This window comes from Amblyomma maculatum, chromosome 10 (genome assembly GCF_055883805.1).
Source record: "Amblyomma maculatum isolate TAMU_Amacu chromosome 10, ASM5588380v1, whole genome shotgun sequence".
In the NCBI taxonomy this organism is placed as follows: Eukaryota; Metazoa; Arthropoda; class Arachnida; order Ixodida; family Ixodidae; genus Amblyomma; species Amblyomma maculatum.
The window spans coordinates 111,089,962-111,108,866 of record NC_139353.1 but is presented as its reverse complement, the minus strand read 5'-3'; the positions used below and the strand labels follow the sequence as shown (position 1 = coordinate 111,108,866).

Here is an 18,905-nt window from a genome sequence, read left to right as displayed (position 1 = left end):
CTTGTGAACATTCCAACGCAGCTTCTGGTGCATGCATGGCTTCCACGAAGGCGAACGTTGGCAGCACTCTGTGGGAGGCGCGGTCGGACGGATCAAAACCAGACGGCGCTAACTTTTGTAAAGAAGGAAGAAGTAAGGAAGAATGAAAATCCCAGAGAGGAGACAGATAACCGAAAGCAGGAACCATCAGTTGGCAGAGAGAGAGAGAGAGTACCCAGGTGCTTATAGCCGGGGATTCCAACATGAGCAGGTGCAGGCGAGATATCATAGAACGTGTAAAGGGTGATAAGGGAGTGTTAGTTGGAACCTTCCCAGGGATGACAATGAGGGCCGTGCTGAAAGAGAATAAAAATAGATTGTTGAAAAATTCCGCAGAGCGCAATATCGTGATAGTAGCCGCCTGGCTAAACGATGTCCTAAATGGTGACGCTGAAGGAGAGGCGTAAAGTTTAGCTAGGGGAGTTGACGATATCAGGGAGATAACACAGCAAGCGCAGATAGTTGTATGTACAGTAAGCGAGATGCTAGAATCGAACGGAAAGAGTGAAAAGGACATGGTGACATTTAATTAGGACATAAGAAAGTTAAATCTGGAGAAGCGTTTCAAAGTGGTTGAGGTAAACAGGGAGGTGCGTAAAGCAGGCTGTGGCAGGGCTTTTCAGCGAGATGGCAGCCATTTTGACAGAAGGGTGGGAGCAGAGATCGGGTGGCACCTGGCAGTCAGGGCTGTAGCTTTTTTAGGGGGTCCGCGAGGGCTCCTTGCACAGGGGTAGTTAGAAGTGAAGCAGAAGAAAGCGTAATAACGGAGGCTGAACCTCAAAAAATGGCAAGGGTAGGTCGAGAAAGAAAAGTACAAGAAGAAATTTAACACTAGGATCAGCTACATAAACATGCAAGGAGGTAGAAAAAGAGCGAAATGGTTAGAGGTAGAACCGCAGTTGAAGGATGATAAAATAGGTGTGTACGCTCTATGCGAAACTCATCTCAGGATCTAGAAGATCCACCGTTTATAGAAGGCTACGTCTGGGAAGGGCGAAACAGAACGAGAACGAAAAAAAAGGGTGGAGGGGTAGCCATGTTGATACACCAGGAAAAAAATTGGCAAATAATGAAATCATCTTGTAAAGAACATATCTAGGTACCAGGAAAATGTTCCGGCATAAGGACATGGCTAGGGGTAGTTTATTTAGGAACAGGACACCAATGCATGCAAGGAAACAAGGATCTCGTTGAATGTCTCAGTGACGTTATAAGCCAGCTTTACCACGGGGCCGATATTGTTCTGCTGGGGGGCATGAACGATCACATCGACGATCTGGATGGATACACGGATAGTAACGGGAAAATAATGCTAGATTTCTGTGAGCGACACGACCTAGTAATATTAAAAAGAGAAACACAATCCACCTAAATATCCTGTCCCGCCTTCCGCGCATGTAAGCCACACAGTGAGAGATTTGCCCTCTGGGCGGAACGCGGCTATGCCTGCTCAGCCTATAATCCTGGATCGACCTCCAGCTGTACTGCACGAAGAGCCGGGCACTCCCATGGACCTGTCATGGGCTCCGCTATCCGTGTCACCGGGCGTTCGTGCATCTCAAAAGCGTCCTTCGGCTGACGCTGCATCGGGTTCCTGCTCTGCCAGCGGCGGCTCTCAAGGCAAGCGTTCCTGCTTAACGATTGACCATGCTGATCTGTCTACCTCAAACTCAGCGAGCTACAAAGTAACAATCAAATCTCTGGTAACCAAGAGCCTCACAGATATACCAAACAGGATTGTACAGGCGAATCTGGATGCATGTCTTGGAACGAAAGGCTTTCGCGGCTTTACGGCCAGAAAAAAATCCAACACCATTGCTGTGTGGCTTCCGACTTTGGCTGCTGTAGAACGTCTGTAAAGGCTACGGTGTATTACCGTTACCAGTGAGATATCGGTGCCAGTACAGGTGTACTTGATTGAGGGGCCAGACTTACAACGTTGCATTGTCTACAATGTTGACAATAATGAAGACCAGACCGCCATTCAGAGTGAATTATACTGTCCCACACACCGAGTGATTCAAGCACGTTACATGGGAAAGGGGCGCTCTTGCATTGTCACCCTGCATTGTCCCCAACACTACCAGCCCGCTTGTACAATTACGGCTGCATTTTACGGCCTCGCCCATACAAGCCCAGTGCAGTCTACTGCTACAATTGCCGCCGCCCTGGCCACATGCGTAGATCCTGACCTTTCTCGTCTCAACAAGAAGCAGCGCCCGGGGCCGCACTAGCCTATCGATGTGGCCTCTGCAAGGCTGATGACCATGATATAACTTCTCCAAATCTGCCCCAATAAAACATAATGCAACATAAAAGACTCGGCGTGCCAATTCTAAGAAATGGTCTCAGAATGTAAATACGGCACCTGTGCACACTTACAATCGTTTTGACGCTCTCCAATGGGATGGTGATGAGTGGCCAGAACTTGGAGAGCCGCATGAAATCGCTGAGCAGCAGACATATAGCGACATAGTGCGTAAGGACCACCGACGCCAGCAGCCCCAGCAGCCTAAAAAACAGCGTAGCATGCCGGAGCATCCCAAACGACGACATGACAGAAGTGGATAACCAGATTGCACGCCTCTGGGCAGAGGTTGCTAAGATTCGACAGTATCAAGAACTGCTTGCACGTCGAAGGCTTGCTGAGGGATCTATCACCTCAAATGGAAACGCTGAATCACCACCGACTATGTCCCGCCCAGCTGCTTCACTCAGTGCTACTCCCAGAGTGTCTTCTGCAGTCTCAGATAATTCTACTGCATCCTTTCGTTTCATGGTGACGCAGCTGTTTAACCTGACATCTGTTCTGTTGCCCCGCTTTGACTGCTGAAGAAGGATGGCTTCTAAACGTTTTTCTCGTCTGCTCCAATGGAACTACAGAGACATCTCCACTAAAGTGGGGGAGCTCAAAACCCGTCTTCGTTTTTACAAGCTTAAGGCGTGGGCGCTGTTACTTCGCGTGACCAACGCCTTGCCAACAATTCCAGGCTTTTGTGGTTACGCGTCCCTATTGATGATTGACCGTCGTGTGCACACTGCTTCCCCTCCAAGAAAGGCGGCGGTATATGCTGAGATACGTTTCCCTCACGTGTGCCTCTCTCTGGAAAACGTTTGCAACTCATACCAGGAGATTGTTGCAGTTGTTGTTAAATTGACAAAGGCCTGTTGTGGTAGTGTCTTTTTACGTCAGGCCAGCAGGTGGCTCTCCCTCACGTATTATTCTGGGCTAACTGTTGACTGTGCGTAGGAAATACCCAGTTGCCCGATTCTAGTGGGAGGCGATTCAATGCTTCGCACCAATATTGGCGTATCCTACTTCAAGCCCTCTTGGTAGGCGTGTGCGGGACGCCTTCACTGATGCGTTATTTACTCTTCTGAACAATCCCGGCACAGCAACGCGGACTGTTTGCAACCTCAGCGCTGCCACATAGGCTCCTGATCTGACGTGTGGGTCTGGCCCTGGCACTCCCTCGTGGCGCATTGAACCTGATTGCTGGGGGAGTGCCCATCACCCAATCATCATAGCTGTTCATCCATCACGAGCCCGCCGGTTACGCCGTAAATGCACGGTGGTCAACGGGGATAGTTTCCGCACTATTCTGCAAGATCTGCCTGAGGAGGCGTCACCACTGCTTGTTGACTGCATAAAATGTGCCTTAGACGAGGATACAACTAGTGCATGGACAGAAGTCGATCAACCGGTTCCTGACATCGGTCTGCTCAACTTGTGGGCTGCTCGCCGACAAGCCGAGCTGGCAGCTTCATGACACCCTACATCAGCTCAGGCACGTAAAAGGGTGAACCATATTACAGTTAAGGCTCGCAAGTATGAACGGGATCTAGCATGACGGCAGTGGTATACTTGGTGTGAGCAGTATAATACCAATTCATCAAATGCATCTCTCTGACGAACTTTCCGGGCAATGGAACAAAGTCGCCGTCGTCCCGACGCAGCGACTACCGCATGCTTCGCAGCTAACTTGTCTCCGGACGATTTTGCCAGAGCAGCGGCACGGAACTGCTTTCCAAAATATGTGTTGCCTCCCTCAACTACCATTTCTAACGTTGTAGGGATTCCAGCACACATAGGCAGACTGCCAACAGAAGACGACACCGATGGCATTGCCAGTCCTTTCTCCATGCCTGAGTTGCTTGCGGCAATAGATGAGGCCAAACGGAAGACATCACCCGGTCCGGATTTCATTCGATATGAAGTGTGCAAGAACCTGAGTAACCCTGTACTACCTCAACTACTGGACACCATTAAGAAGGTATGGCTAGACGGCTCCGTACCCGAGACCTGGAAATCAGCCATTGCGATCCCAAAACAAGGGAAGCCACCGAAACATCTCGGCAACTTTCGGCCGATTTCTCTAACATCAACACTGTGCAAGCTGACAGACAAATGTTAGCCACACGACTGTCCTGGTGGCTGGAGCAGCACGGTTTTTACCCCCCCGCCCCCCCCCCGCACAAATTGGCTTCCGTCCATTCATAGGCACTGAAGTACGGCTGGCTGTTTTGGCCTCGCTAGTTCTTTCGTCAACCCGCAGCCGCAATGTGCGCACCATTCTCGCGACGGATGTGGGAAAGAGGTATGATAGCAGTAGCCACGACGCCATTTTGAATTGTATTGACACGCTGCATTTCCCTCTTAGGGTACGCAGTTTCGTAAAATCATTCCTTGAAAACAGAAAATTTGCAATATGGCTTAAAGGGGTCATGAAACGAAAATGTAGCTGCCCAGTTGCAATCTCCCTTGCTTCAGTAAACATTAGGCATGCCGATTCCAAAATATTTTGTCGGAATATTGCTTCTGCATTTAATAATACCATTCTGAAATCACAGCATTTTTGCGTTCCTGAAGCGACTATGCGACCCTGTAGCCGGAATTAGAAGTAATCGCCTACGTCATGTTTAGCCGTTTGGAAACGCAGATATAATAATTTCCCATAAAATAATAGGTTCCTGTTAAAGTTAGCAAATAAAAATATAGTATATCAATTATTCGCTCACGCAAACGCATTTCTTCAACAATCTGTACCAGGGCAATCCTTCGTTACTGTCACGTGACGCGCGGTCGGCGGCGGCGGAGGAGGACAGGTGGTGTCTGCTTCTCGCTGCGCTCTGGAACAGCCATGGAACAGCAAGAGGTGACGCTCAAGTTCAGGTTTTCCGTAACGACGACTATACCTCGCTCCGCCGGGTACTCCAAATGACAATGGTTCCAATCTTATTCGTTTTTTTTTGTTTTTTTTTTGTTTTTGAACATTCGTGATGGAGCACAACGTCTTGAGCAGTCTCATACCACCGGTACAACTTGGTTGTGCGGCCGCTGCTGTAATTTTTTTTTTATTCTTGGCGTCATTAAAGGTACGATGTAAATACGGTTTCAGGTCAAAGACATCGACAAGTGTGTTCAATTCGAGTGGTGGGTGGAGTGTTTCAGGAGTGGGCGCCGCGGCGCGTACTATTAATTGCTCGCCTCCGCGCTGCATCATTGAGAATAGCGTGTCGAGCTTCGCTTCCTTTATTTCGGCATCATTGTACCAAAAGAAAGGTTGGTACAATGTACTTGGGTGGCCCTTTCACCCAACGCGTTGTCGCAGCTTTGCTCCCCCACCTTCCCGACGCCTCTTTTGTAACCTTTCTATATATATATATAAAAAACAAAAGGAGGAAGCATACTTCCTACAACGTCTACAGTGCTCAGACTTCGCCTCTTTTTCCTGACAACTTTAGGTTCTGGGTTTAGGCGTGTTGTGCGGGTTTGAGTGCGCGCTATGCCAACCGTGTGCGTCGCGAGGTTGCAGCACGGCTTCTCCGAGTGGAAGTAACGCTCGCTTTTACAAGTTTTGGCACACCGATTGGGTTCATGTGTTCGTACTACTTTCTACTGGAAGTCCTAAATGAACCTCGGCGTCATTCGAAGCCTCGGCATGGACCGGAAACGAAGAAAGCTCACCTCAAACGATGCGTCGTACCGACGCAAAACCGCTGGCCCAATGCATTGGCAAAAAAAGTGTAGGTAGCGTGATAAAGGCAGTAAAAGTAGTTGCGATTTGTAGCCTTGCAGATATGCCTATTTGATAACTACTCGACTCGCAGAAGCCACCAGTTCTGTTTGATTGTTTCCTGCCAGACTGCCCTCATAGCAGTAATATGCGCATTTTGGATTTTTTTTTATTTTATTTTGAACGATAACGTGAGACCAGCACTACAGGTGCCCCTACCAGCATATCGTACCACCCAGAACAAGCCCCTTGGTTCCACTTTGATCACGTTCTTTCCACAGCACTCATCTAGTCCCATAGAACCTGATGAAGACTCCAAAGAGGAGGATCATGTTGAGAAGAGCTCAGAATCCTTCACATCATTCAAAAGACATTTCTAGGGTAAACATTGTTCACCTCAAAAGCTTATACGCCCCATGTCCTTGCATTACGATGGTGTGATTACCAGATCAACCATCCAGGAGAAATGCATTCACGCAAGTGTTATTGATTGGAAAGGCGGATAGATTGGTTTAAAAGTTTGATATCTGACCTGCTATTCTGTACAGGGAAAGAGAAAGAGAAGAACAAAGAGGGTCGTGACTTGATTAAAATATATACAGGTATAGTAACTTGCATCACAGTCACGGGTCAAGTCCTGTGTCATGCAAGAAGCAGCAGAAAGTCTGCACTGCCTGTAGAGCTTTCCATTTCTGGCCAACCGTCCAATAAGTCCTCTGAGAGAGGCCTGTTGCCAAAACACTTCAAAGAAGTAACTCGAGTTATTGTTTTGCACGCATATACTGGGACACACCACTAGTACACGCTCCACAGTCTCTGTAATGTCACATGTGGAACATTCTGGGCAGTCCGCCTGTCCAATTAAGTATAAATATTTGTGTGTGAAACCACATTTAGCTGCAGTCTATGGAGAAAGCATGCATAATGGCATATAATTGGCAAGTGGGTATGGATCCACTAAAGCACTACATTGTGGCCTTGAGCACAAGTAGATATAAGGAACTCAGTGATGTGTAGTGCCAAAGGCTGCTAAGGGTGTGGTGTTGAAAACTTCCAAAAATTTGTAATGCAGGCTTTGAAACTGTGAATGCACACCACTTTTGAAGTGGTTTCCCACAGATGTGGAAAGCCTCTTACCAAGGGGCCAAAAGCTCAGCAGTGGTTTGTGGAGAATTATGCCCTAAAAAAAAAAAGAAAATGAGTCATGTTCTGAGCGGCATCACCACAATTGTAGGTGACGCTTGTGGTAATACAGATCTGTGTATACATGGATAGAGTTGTAATATTCTCACCAGATGTATGTCAGATTAAGTTGCTTGAATCTACTAATTGGTACCATGGATTTCTTCAGTATCCCGAGAACATGCAAACGCACCAAAGGTTAAGTCATTACACACAGAGGTTGGGTGGTATGGGAAGTCGTAGCGTGATAGCATTTGTAATTAATGGCAGCGGAGTGTACGTGAAAAACTGCTGTTCAGCTGCTCGTCATCAGTGGGTGGCAACGGTGTTGCGCAAGTAGTCGTAAATACACACAAAGTGGTTCGTGTGACAATTATGTAGATATTGGGCAGGCACGTGACATTCTGAAGTAACAGCGCAAAGCGTGTATGGGAGCACAAGACGAGAAGACGACACAATGTCTCATCGTCTTCTTGTCTTGTGCTCCCGTCGACATTTTGCGCTGTTACCTCAGGATGGAAAACCAACAAGCCCAACCTGCTATTCTGGCTAACATGCCATTGTTTGAGGTGCATTGCTGCAGCCAAGGTTTATCCCAAGCACCTGCACTTCTATGTACATGTTAAAGAGTACTGGGAGTGGTGCTCATATGGGTGTGTACCATTTTCCTGGCTCGGGCGATCAGATTGCATGCGGGCTAGCACACACAGCCCTAAGCACATGTAGCAGAAGTTTGGACTGTCGAACCGCGAAGTCTTCAGTGCAATTCCTTCCCTTATATTTTTCAATTTGTATGAGTATCATAGTCTGTGCTCGTATGGTCAAATTGCGAAGGTGTACATATCACCTGCTCTCGTGACCAACCTCACTCTGCATAAGTATTCACGAAGCAGTTTTCGTTCCATCACAAGGCTTTCACAATATTCAGCGACATAAGCAGCTACTCAGACAGCATCAGTGTAGCATTCTTGGAGCTTCGCAAATCTGTGGTTATATTGCTTACTAGCAAAACATGCACGGTATGTAGATATGTGCACTAGGACACATAAGATGCCGTGACAATGTGGGCTGCCCTTACGTCTACAGCTGCCCTTTAATCCTGTTACATTCTAGCCTGCAGTGAATTTAGCAGCAAAAGATTTCACAATTAAATCATCCCAACTTTATATTTCCAGACTTGACCCCAGCACCGACGAAGTTCATTGTATTACCAGCATTTTGGTGACATATTCAACCAGCAGGCCAATTAACTCAACATCATGCAGGTTCTAGTGCAGATGTTTCCATGCAAACTATGGGTATCTTCAACGAAGGAAGCTTTACTATACATACCTTTTCAGCATGCTGTTTTATGACTGGTTAAAGTCTGGTACATTTCAAAATATACGACACATTTTATTGTATGCACGTCTACAGATTGCAGATTATGTTGGCTTGCTTCTGAATGAGACTGCAAAATGCTGCAAACAGTGGCCACCTTTCAAAGCAGCTTTTGCAGAAAACCGTTTGATTTTTCTATTCCCCATGAGCCACTATTTTTCGAGGCCATGTAAAGGTGAACGCGGCAACTAGAAAATCTAGGTTTGTCAGTGCCACAAGGACCCCCACTTTGTAGTACATTTGGGCATTATCTAATGTTACCAAATGAGTGTTAAAGAGAGACATGTTGCTTTCAAAATAATTTATTGGTTGGCCGCAGGTTCATCAGTGCACATAAAATTTTTAGGCTAGAAGGAAGTTGACCTAGAACAAGGCATCTTTTATTCATGCTTCTTCGCTGTCTTCCTCTCTCCTAAATATACAAATGTGTATATACAGCTTCACAATCATGATGTGTTGAGGTCAGTGCTAAATAAAAAAAAATGCATCCGACAAAGGTATAGTTAGAGATTGAGTACACAAGATTCATTCTAAGTGAGCCCATATATATCTTGTAGATTCCAAGGGAAGGCAAGTATAGCAGAGGGCAGCAGAAACTCAGGCAGGCAGGTGAGATTAAAAAGTTTGCGGGGATCAGATGGATGCAGCTGACAGAGGATCGGGTTATTTAGATAGATATGGGAGAGGCATCTATACAAGCAGGTATATACACAACTGCACAATTATGATGCATTTGCAGTCAGTGCTAAAAAAAATTCCACCCATCAAAGGTATAGGTGGGGAGCGAGTACACAAAATTCATTCTAAGTGAGCCTATATATGTCTTGTAGATTCCAAGGGAAGGCAAGCGTAGCAGGGGGCGGCAGAAATTCGGGCAGACAGATGAGATTAGGAAGTCTGCGGGGATCATATGGATGCAGCTGACAGAGGATCGGTTTATTTGAATGGATATGAGAGAGGCATCTATTATGATGCCTCCCCCATTATGATGTATCTGCGGTCAGTTCCAAAAAAAGAAAAATTCTACCCGTCAAAGGTAAAGGAAGGGAGTGAGTACACTAAATTCATTCTAAGTGGGCCTATATATGTCTTTTAGATTCCAAGGAAAGGCAAGTGTAGCAGGGGGCGGCAGAAACTCGGGCAAGCAGATGAAATTAGGAAGTTTGCGAGAATCATGCACCTGGCACTGGATCGGGTTATTCGGATGGATATGGGAGAGGCATTTGCCCAGTGGTGGGTGCAGTCAGGCTAGTGATATCAACAAGACTAGCAACTGGATGAGTTGGTACTGATTCATCTTAAAACCAGCCAGAAGACGAAACACGTGAGAGGAGCACAAGACAAAGTTTGACTAGCAACTGAAATGTTACAAGAGGCAAAAGATGATTCGCACAGAAATGCACGTGCACGAAAAACCCCCAAAGCAGTGAAAGCGTGGAAAGCAGAAAGGGTCTAAAAAATCATCTAAAAAAAGCAAATTCCTTATGGTCAAGAACCACTCGTTACAAAAGGGAAGCCACAGATTCAAATCCAAAGGCACACTATACTGCAAAGGCTAAGGACGTGTGTGTGGCTAAGAGATCAGTCAACAGTCTTTTGGAGCCTTTTTTATATGTGCATCTCTGTGCAAGTCTTCTTTTGCCTCTATTCCTTAGTAAAATTCCACTTATTAGTCCAGCTGTCCTGCAATTCTCTCTTCTCATGTTTTCCGGCTTGTTTCAGAATGAATAACGTGATGACTCTACAAACCTTGTGCAAACTGGAAACCAGTGTAACTGTCAGATAGAAACCTTTCCCTTATTTGGCTTGCATCACAAATAGGGGGGACTTTACTGTGACGTCTGCCGAGGCATCCCCAAAGCCAGTGTGCAAGCTGGCTGTAGCAGATGTAGCGGTGCCTCCTGTTGACAAGAGAAAAAGCAATATTCACTTTTCAGCATAGCAAAATGAAAATATGGTTTACGTCTTTTACAAATTTGAAAGTTATTCATGCATCTGTACAATTAATTCCCGTCTAACAGAAGCTGTACAGTGTAACTTTCACTGTCATTTTATTCTCCCTGGAAGTATGGCAAACTTTGAATTCTGCTGCAGGTGATTGAGAGAGAATGAGACCCACCCAGTATTAGAACTCCAGTGCAATCACAATTTGCTACTGCAGCAAAATAATGCCTGAAGGCAATGCAGCTTTTGACTGACAAAACCTGGTAGTCTCCTTATACCCTTTATAGTAGTGTTGCGGCCGATGTCAACGTCCACGCTGATATCATCCGCATAGCACGAAGATGTTAAGTATGCGACTTATGCATTAAGCAGCTCTGTGCATGGAGTCATTCTATTCGAAGGAGGCATAAGTCCACTTCTGTCAACGGCTCTCAGTTGTTTTCCCACAACACGCTACGTGCCAAACTTTCTGCAAGTGCCGCAAAACTACTCTATAACTTCATTTGCTAACTGTAAAATTTCCAACACTTACTCAAGCTGTGGAAGTTTCGGTGTACTGGCCTTTGGAAGAACGTCTTTTTTTTTTTTTGGTTGTCACATTCCAGCACATGTAAAATGTCAGTGTCAAAGCATTTTGGAGAGGTTTACTGTGTGGAGGTGTTGATGATGGTATCAGTGAAGTCGGACAATTTTTTAAATTATATTTGCACACTATACAACACTCACCTAATGCAAGTGGGTAAAAAAAAAAAAACTAGCAAATAAAACTTTGAGTGCTGGTATGGTGATTGTTCTGGCAGCAAGTGCGGACAGGCTATAACAAGAGTTGTCGGGCTAGTTAGTGATTGTCTGCAGAAGCAAGTCCTGCTCTGTGTGTTTTTCTCTTCTGTGTCGTTTTTGAGTGCATTTTCCCACGGCTTCTGCAGGAGACAGGCTAGGCTACTTCACTGCATGCAATTTCACTTAGCACAGAGTCCTCCGAAATGAGATTGCTTTTGTACTTATTTACTGCATTTCTTGTGGCATTCCTTATGTATTCATGTTTTGAAGTGCTGCACTTGCTGAAGGTCATACCTGGCTAATAAAACAAGCAAATGTGTCCGGACAGAGTATTTTTTTTTTGTTTGCTTGTTCTTTTTTTTTGCCGTTACTTCACATCAATCAATGTGCATGCCCTTTCCATTTAGCAAGTTCACACTATCAGCTGATGCGTGCTTTCTCATTTACTCGTGCTTGGAATTAAGCAAACCAGTAATTTGCATGGTGAAACGTCATGCTCATGTGCACCTTCTACGAAAACAAGAAAAATATGAAAACCAGCGATGTTGTGTTCGCGCTAACGTGGCGCAATATCGACACTGTAGACAGTGTAGATGATCGCAAGTAAGTAACGTTAAAGGGGAAGCTTTCTTTTATTAACACTGCCTTCCGCAATAGATTTCATTACAGCATTTCTTGCTCGAGAAATGAAAAACAGGTGGCCGCTTGTTCAAGTTATGTCGCCTTTCGCTCAAGGTTCTTACCTTGTGTTCTCGACTAGCAGTCCATGATCAAGAAGCATTTGGAGTAAATGCGGATGTCTGTAACACCCAGATGGCTGCTTCAACTACGTAGTCGCCGCCGGGATCTCGCCAGGTGCTCTCAAGAGCAGTCGGCATCGGCACGCACCGCCCGCAGCTGCACCTGTTCGAAAGCTTCGGTTAGCGATTGCGCACTCTCGCAACGGTCAAACGCAGGCTAGGCTGCAAGACTCGGACATACATACCAATGCGTAGTTCCGAAACGGCTGGGATCGGGAGGCTGACGGTCGGGGCTTCTGCAAGCCAGAGTTGTGCCGCGGTTACCGCGGCCTTTCGACACAAGTGTACTGGTCGCTCGCAGGCTCCATCTTCGCCGACCTGGCACCCGAAAAGTTGCGTCGGCGTAAGGCTCAAAGCCCACGATGTAACCATGTTTTAACAGTAGCGACTATATTCTAGTTCACTATAGCAGCACAGCGACGCTGGAACCCACGGATATCCACGGAGGAACCTAGGCGTCGGCCATATTAGAGAAACCCTGTGAGAGCGTAGAGTAGGGCACAATTATAACCTCTAAAATACACCGAGCTCGGTCAACTTTGGCTCAGCAGGCTCCGGTAACGAGAGCTTCTCATTGGCTTAGCGCTATGACGTATCTGTTGAGTTGAGAAGGACGCGCGCTAGGAAACCGAAATTCTGTTTTTGTCGCTATTAAATCAACGCGGGCGATAAAACGAATCGCGGTATATTATATGATGCAGGACAAGGATTCTATTTAACCAAGCCGTGCAAAATTTCCGGAAAACGTTTCACGACCCCTTTAATGGCGATTACATCGAATCATTTGTATCTGTTCGCGGTGTACCCCAAGGCTCGGTACTGTCACCAACGCTGTTTAATATTGCCATCATTCCCCTTGCTTGACGCTTACATAATGTCCCTGAGGTCAACTTTTTGATCTATGCTGAAGATATTACGGTGTGGAGTACACACAATGACATGTTTACTCAAGCGGCAGCTTTACAGTCAGCCTTGGCTATTACTGCCCACTATGTTAAATCTGTCGCCCTAGAGCTTTCCACGAGCAAAACTATGTTCACGTCGGTCGCCAACTGATGGGGTCGCCGTAAACTCACTGCGACGCCGATCCGTCTCCAGCTATCTGGAATCCCCCTTCATGAAAGTGAGATATTGAAAATTTTGGGATTATCGATTCATCAGTATGGAAAGGGAGCCGCCTGGCTTTCTCAGACCTTGAGCGATGCAGACCTTGAGCCTAATAAGACGTATTCCTCTTAAATCCGGTGGCGCTCGCTCCCACGTCGCACGACATTTGGTGACAGCGGTTCTGCAGTCACGCCTCATTTATCAAGCAGTTTCAGCACTTGACAAGACCTCAATGGGATCGTATAGATGCAGTAAATAGAGAGTCTATGAGAACCATTACTTGTCTCCCCCTCATCACACCGGTCGTAGCACTACAAGAGAAAGCTCAGCTCAACACATTAGATGAATTAGTACAGCAACGCCGTGATGCTCGTAGCCTTAAGGCGATCCTTTTCCACTCGCCGCGAGCACTCCGGGCCTGTGCTACATCGCGCACCATATTGCCGCCGACATCGCCAGTTCTTCTCCCGTGGAATTTTGTTGAGCTGAGCGAAAACAAACCTACTGACTTCTTAAGCGGCATCATCCCTTCGTGAATGGATAGCAGAGCAAGACACCAAGCTGCCCCAAGGGTAAATAATTGCATATGTAGATGCCAGCATTGACGGATGTGAAACGGCAACTGCAATTCATTGTCCTTGTAAGACGGTGCTTAATAGCACATCCAGATATCAATTTGCTGAACCTCCTTCTTCTTTCTGTGCTGAGCTAGTTGCTGTCCAAGAGGCCCTTCGCTCTCTCTCCTTCACGATATTAGTGCCTACAGCTAGAATTGTCATCCACACCGACGCCCCACAAGCAATACGTCTGCTCCGACACGTCAGTCGCAGCCCAGAAATCTGCCAGAATATACATCGTCTGGCGACTCGCATCTCGCAAACCATTCGAAATGAGTGGGTCCCACGTGACGTGCTCAGTTCTCAAACCTCTGCAGATTCTGCAACCTGTCAGGCGACTCTAACTTCATCAATGGCACGCTTCCTGAGTATGGATGATGCCACTCTGCTTCTGACAAGAAAGGAGCACCTCCGGCGCCGCACACGTACTCTTGTCCTACCGTGTGCAATAACTCTCCCCAGCGGTGTTCCCCGCGCTGAGGAGGTTGCGCTACGGAGGATCTGGGTCGGGGTTGCCCTCACACCTGCGGTAACACGAACATGGCCGCAATATCGATATTTATATCAGCGTCCAGAATTGCCTGTCTGCAAGTCACCAGATCACGAGGCAGATATCACCACTTGTAGGTTTGCCCGGCACTGAAGCCGACGAGAATTCGGCACCTGACTTCAGTGGGCCTTTCGCCGAACAACCCATCTTCATACAGTGCATGCACTCAAGGGCCTTATCATCGCTCTCTCTTGAACTTTATTCGGACAGCTAACTTTTTTTCTTTCATATAATACCTCCTTTATTTTTTACATATTCCGTTATGCCCTGAGGCAAAAAACAACGTTATTAAAAAAATGCCGGTATAATGAAGCATAAGGCATTGTGGGAATACAACAGGTAAGAGGTTTTGAGGGGTATTTGATACGGAAATATGATGCCCGGGCTTACCTTTGGAAATGCGGTTTTGTGCCTAAAATCAGGAGTACAGTCGACATTAGAAATAAATCAGAGAGCCGTCGGACGATTAGCGCTAGGTGCCCACGGCAAAACCACAAATGAGGCGGTACAGGGAGATATGGGCTGGGCATCTCACAAAGTACGGAAAGCTCTGAGTAAAATATTATATGAGGAACGCCTGATGAAATTGGAGAGTAAGAGATTGGCAGCTAAAATATTTATATACCTATACCTAAAAAGCTTTGACTCACAATGAAAGAAAAGAACTAGGAAAATAACCAAGAAGTATGCTGCTCACAAGGACGAAGAAATAAAGAGCGTTAAGCAACAGGTGAAAAACACAGAAGGTTAAAATTGGATAAATTCGATTAAAAAGAAACAGGGTCTGGAGTTATACCGAAAGTGGAAAAGGCAGATAAGGAAGGAAGCTTTCTTTGATAACTCAAAAAAAGGCAGTGCCCTACTTTTTGAAACTAGATCAGGGTGCCTTAAAACGCGCAGCTACAAAAATAAATTTAATAAACATGACGCATGTGCTGTACGTGGTAACTCCGGTGAAACAATTGACCATATTATACTCGAACACTCGAAAATTTATTATTGTGGCTGTTTAGAAAGGAAAGACATGCATAAATAATTACTTAATTATGCGCATAATTAATGGCTGGGAAAACTTGGACAGGGGCTTCCCATCAATTTCCTGCGTCGGACCCCTATGAGAATAATGTGGGCAAGCCCAAGAGCGGCTTGCGCTATAGAAACCGCATCGGTCCATGCCATTATCTGAGGGGCTAACCAAAATAAAAAAAAATAAATGTTCCTCCAAAGCGGCTGCCCGAATCTTTCTAAAGTAGGACCATCGTGGGGAGTTGGCGGGACGTGCCCTTTTGGCGATGCGGGAAACATGTGAGCAGCCCCGCAAGGGCTGCCTGCATCGGTCCCTAGTGGGGCCCATCGGGACTTTGTCGACAGGCCCTTCAGGCCTACATCGGCCCATCTTGCAGCACCCACATTTAGCCCACCGGGGCTGTCCAGCATTGCCCACATCGAACCCACCAGGGGCCCCCCTTCATAGCCTACTTTGTGCTACCTGGGAAGGTTTACCTGTTGCGGAATAATCTGTTTCAGCATGAGCCTGTTTTATTCAATTATTACTTTATGCCTCTCTTGAAATTTGGTTTCCAGTCTTTTAAGATGTGCCTCTATGTGCTCTGAGAAAGGTACATGGTTCTTGAGGCGATAGTGCAGCCTGATATTTCCGAACCGCAATCCTGCGCCTCGTCTAAGCTAGCCGAGACTTGCATAGACTCCGGCTCTAGTCGTGGTAAAGCGTGCATTGCTTTCAGAACCTAGTTTTCCCGCTCTACAGTGCCAATCGGGTTTTGTAAAAGTTCTGTTTTCTCATTTTGATTTCGGAGGGGGTGGGAGGTTATACCGTGAGACTGAGAGGCGAATCGTGCCCCGCTGCTCACATGTTTATGTAGGCTTAATAGCGGCAGAAAATCCGCGGAGTCGAAGTTTGGGTGCTTCAACTACGCCCCGGCCTGTACAGTGCTCGGCTTGAGTTGTCCATTACTTACTTTTTTTTTTTGGATCCCCGTGGTTTCTTGGCGGCATTCCTTGGATGTGGTGAGGGCCTCCTTGCTTGCTTTGGTCAGATTGGCCATTCTTCTGCTGCGAGGGAACTCGCTTCCTCGCATTCCTGAATTTTTTAGTACACGCGAGTGAGCCAGTGAGATGGCGTTCACCGCAGATGAGGCACTCGGGTTGGCAAGTGTGCACCGCTGGGCCGTCTGGGGTGATGTCCATCGTCGCACCCCAGTGAATGCACCACTAATAATTCGTACTGGGGCACGTATCCGCTCTATGGCCCACCTTACTACACCGGTAGCATGCCGGAATTGTTCTGTTGCAGAGACGCACTGGCACGTTTTCAGAACAGTGGCGGATGCATCTTCGAACGCGCCGCCCCTTGAAAATCACCACTGCAACGTGAGACGTGCCTAGTTTCCACACGTACAGAATTTCAACGTCAATTCATTCAAGCTTGTGCCGAAGGGATTCCGAAGTTTCCTTGTGTGCAATGGTGATACCTCACTTGCAGGTTTCTCCAGCCAATTTTAAATGTCCGACAAACGATATTTGGAGGTCCCCGATCATTAGCGTCACATCCGCAATGAGCTTCGAGGTCAGCGTTTCTGTCTTCAACTACAATGATAATCTGATCCCACACCGGCCACACGGAGACGGTGGCGTTCACGGTACTATCGGTGAGACCTTTCACTGCAGCGCCGATCCAGCCTGAGCCGAACGCAGCCAACGCAGCACGGAGATTAATAGTAATTCTTGGCTGCAGCATAATCAACACATCATGCCGGATCCGAAATGTTTGTGTCGGCTTCTACGGCGTCAGCTGCCCTTCTGGCTTCTGTGAATTGGAGGCGCCTCCAGCTGGAGCCAATCCTACTTTGCAAGCCTGTTGCTGGGTGGCGGCCAGCAAGCCTCGCGGCTTCATTTCAGTAAGGTTTCCTTGCATTTGGCGAACCATATTCTGGAGATATTCATCTTCTCCAGGTAAAGGATCTTGTCGTGCTTCCCCGGCCTCGAGGCCCACCCACAGCGTCCTGATAGAATCATAAGCCTGTCTTCGCGTTCCCCGCCATGGCTGACGACTCTCGGCCTAGCCGCGCCTTGCAGACGTTAGGCTTTCGTAGGCTCGAGCGAGGTGTGAGCTTCAATCAGTCATATCGGTCACCGATATACATCGCTCAGGAGGTGGGTTTTAGAAATGCCATTACAAAAACTTCGCATGCACTTGTCGTCAGCGGTTGTTCTATATCTTGGCGCTTCTGTTCTAGGACGTGCCGATGGGAATGTGTGCTCTGCCATACTAACTTTTCTTCTAGAATCAAACCGTTTTTCATTATAAGTGATTGCTATAATTGTTTTCTTTTATTGCTGACATCCATTTTGTTATTCCTAAATATGTATTTATTGATTATTATATTGTTAATATTTTTGTTCTCAATAATTCAAATTTCAGCAAGCCCATGCACCACCCCCATTACTGAAAGTGCACAAAATTTTATCAAAATTCTAATCTCAGTTCTGCACAATGGAATCACAGAAACTATAATCGCCGCCTGGTCGCGACCAATCCCCCTTGTGGGTATGTGCCATTTATGAGGAAAACAGCTACAGTTGCTAAAACAATACGCCCACCTGGACAAATATGGTATCCAGAGGTTCTTGATCGTTTCTTGGAGACACCGTGACCAGTTTCGGGCGAATGTACGGTGAATTTCGCTTTTTAAAAATGTTTTCTGAAGCACTGACATATATCCTATCTCTACTTACTCACCTGATTGGTCTTTCGAGACCGCAGTATGATCTAAATAAACAAATAAACACGCATCAACTTTCAACAGAGCCGACTTAATATGCGTCCGAGCGCAACGATGCTCAGAACGCTCCTGGAATTTTTGAAGCCAAAGCTTCTCTACGCCAGCTTTTCGAGCCGTCAGCGTCACGGCGGTTTTCACCTTCACATGGCTTTGACAGATATTGCGCCTTTCCTTTCTTATACACCAATTTACAATTGGAAGGGAAATCTTCACTTCGCTGGGTATACTAAGACCCGTTGTTGTTGCTGTTGTAGTGGCTGTAGAAGTAGGAAAAGAAAATGCACGGGCCTGCTACTGGCTCTATAGCTGAGCCACCTCCGCTGCCTCGTACAGACAGAAGAGAAAATAGAGAAGAAAGAAAAGGAAGAGGGAGATAAAGACGCGCCGCAACAACAGCCATCGTCCACTATCGAAGCGGTGGCGGGTGCAATAACTGCCTACAACAGACAAAAATTAGGAGGCAGGCTAGCTCCTGCCGCAAGCGGTGGTGTCCTATCTGTCCCAGCCCCATCAGGGGATCCTGTAGTAACACCTATTAGTATTCCGAGTTTGCGTCGTTATCGAAGGGTCGCTATCTCACGTGACCTCGAGTAATCTGATTTATCGAAACGCCGGACCTGGATGTTGCCACTACCGAACATGAAAAGGTGTCAACATCATATTTCGCCGTTTCCACCAATCCGATG

At 46.7% G+C, this 18,905-nt stretch overlaps 1 protein-coding gene and 1 long non-coding RNA gene across 3 annotated transcripts in view; both read right to left on the bottom strand.

The window, feature by feature from the left end:
• LOC146177240 (uncharacterized) overlaps positions 1–18,905 on the bottom strand; it is an 87,266-nt gene that overhangs the window by 57,113 nt on the left and 11,248 nt on the right. The gene's annotated exons all lie outside the window — the stretch shown is intronic.
• Positions 8,676–12,236, bottom strand: LOC146177241 (uncharacterized). Its single transcript, XR_014701282.1, has 3 exons — positions 12,086–12,236; positions 10,368–10,519; positions 8,676–9,086 (listed from the first exon to the last, which is right to left on the bottom strand). It is a non-coding gene; the product is annotated as an uncharacterized LOC146177241 (long non-coding RNA).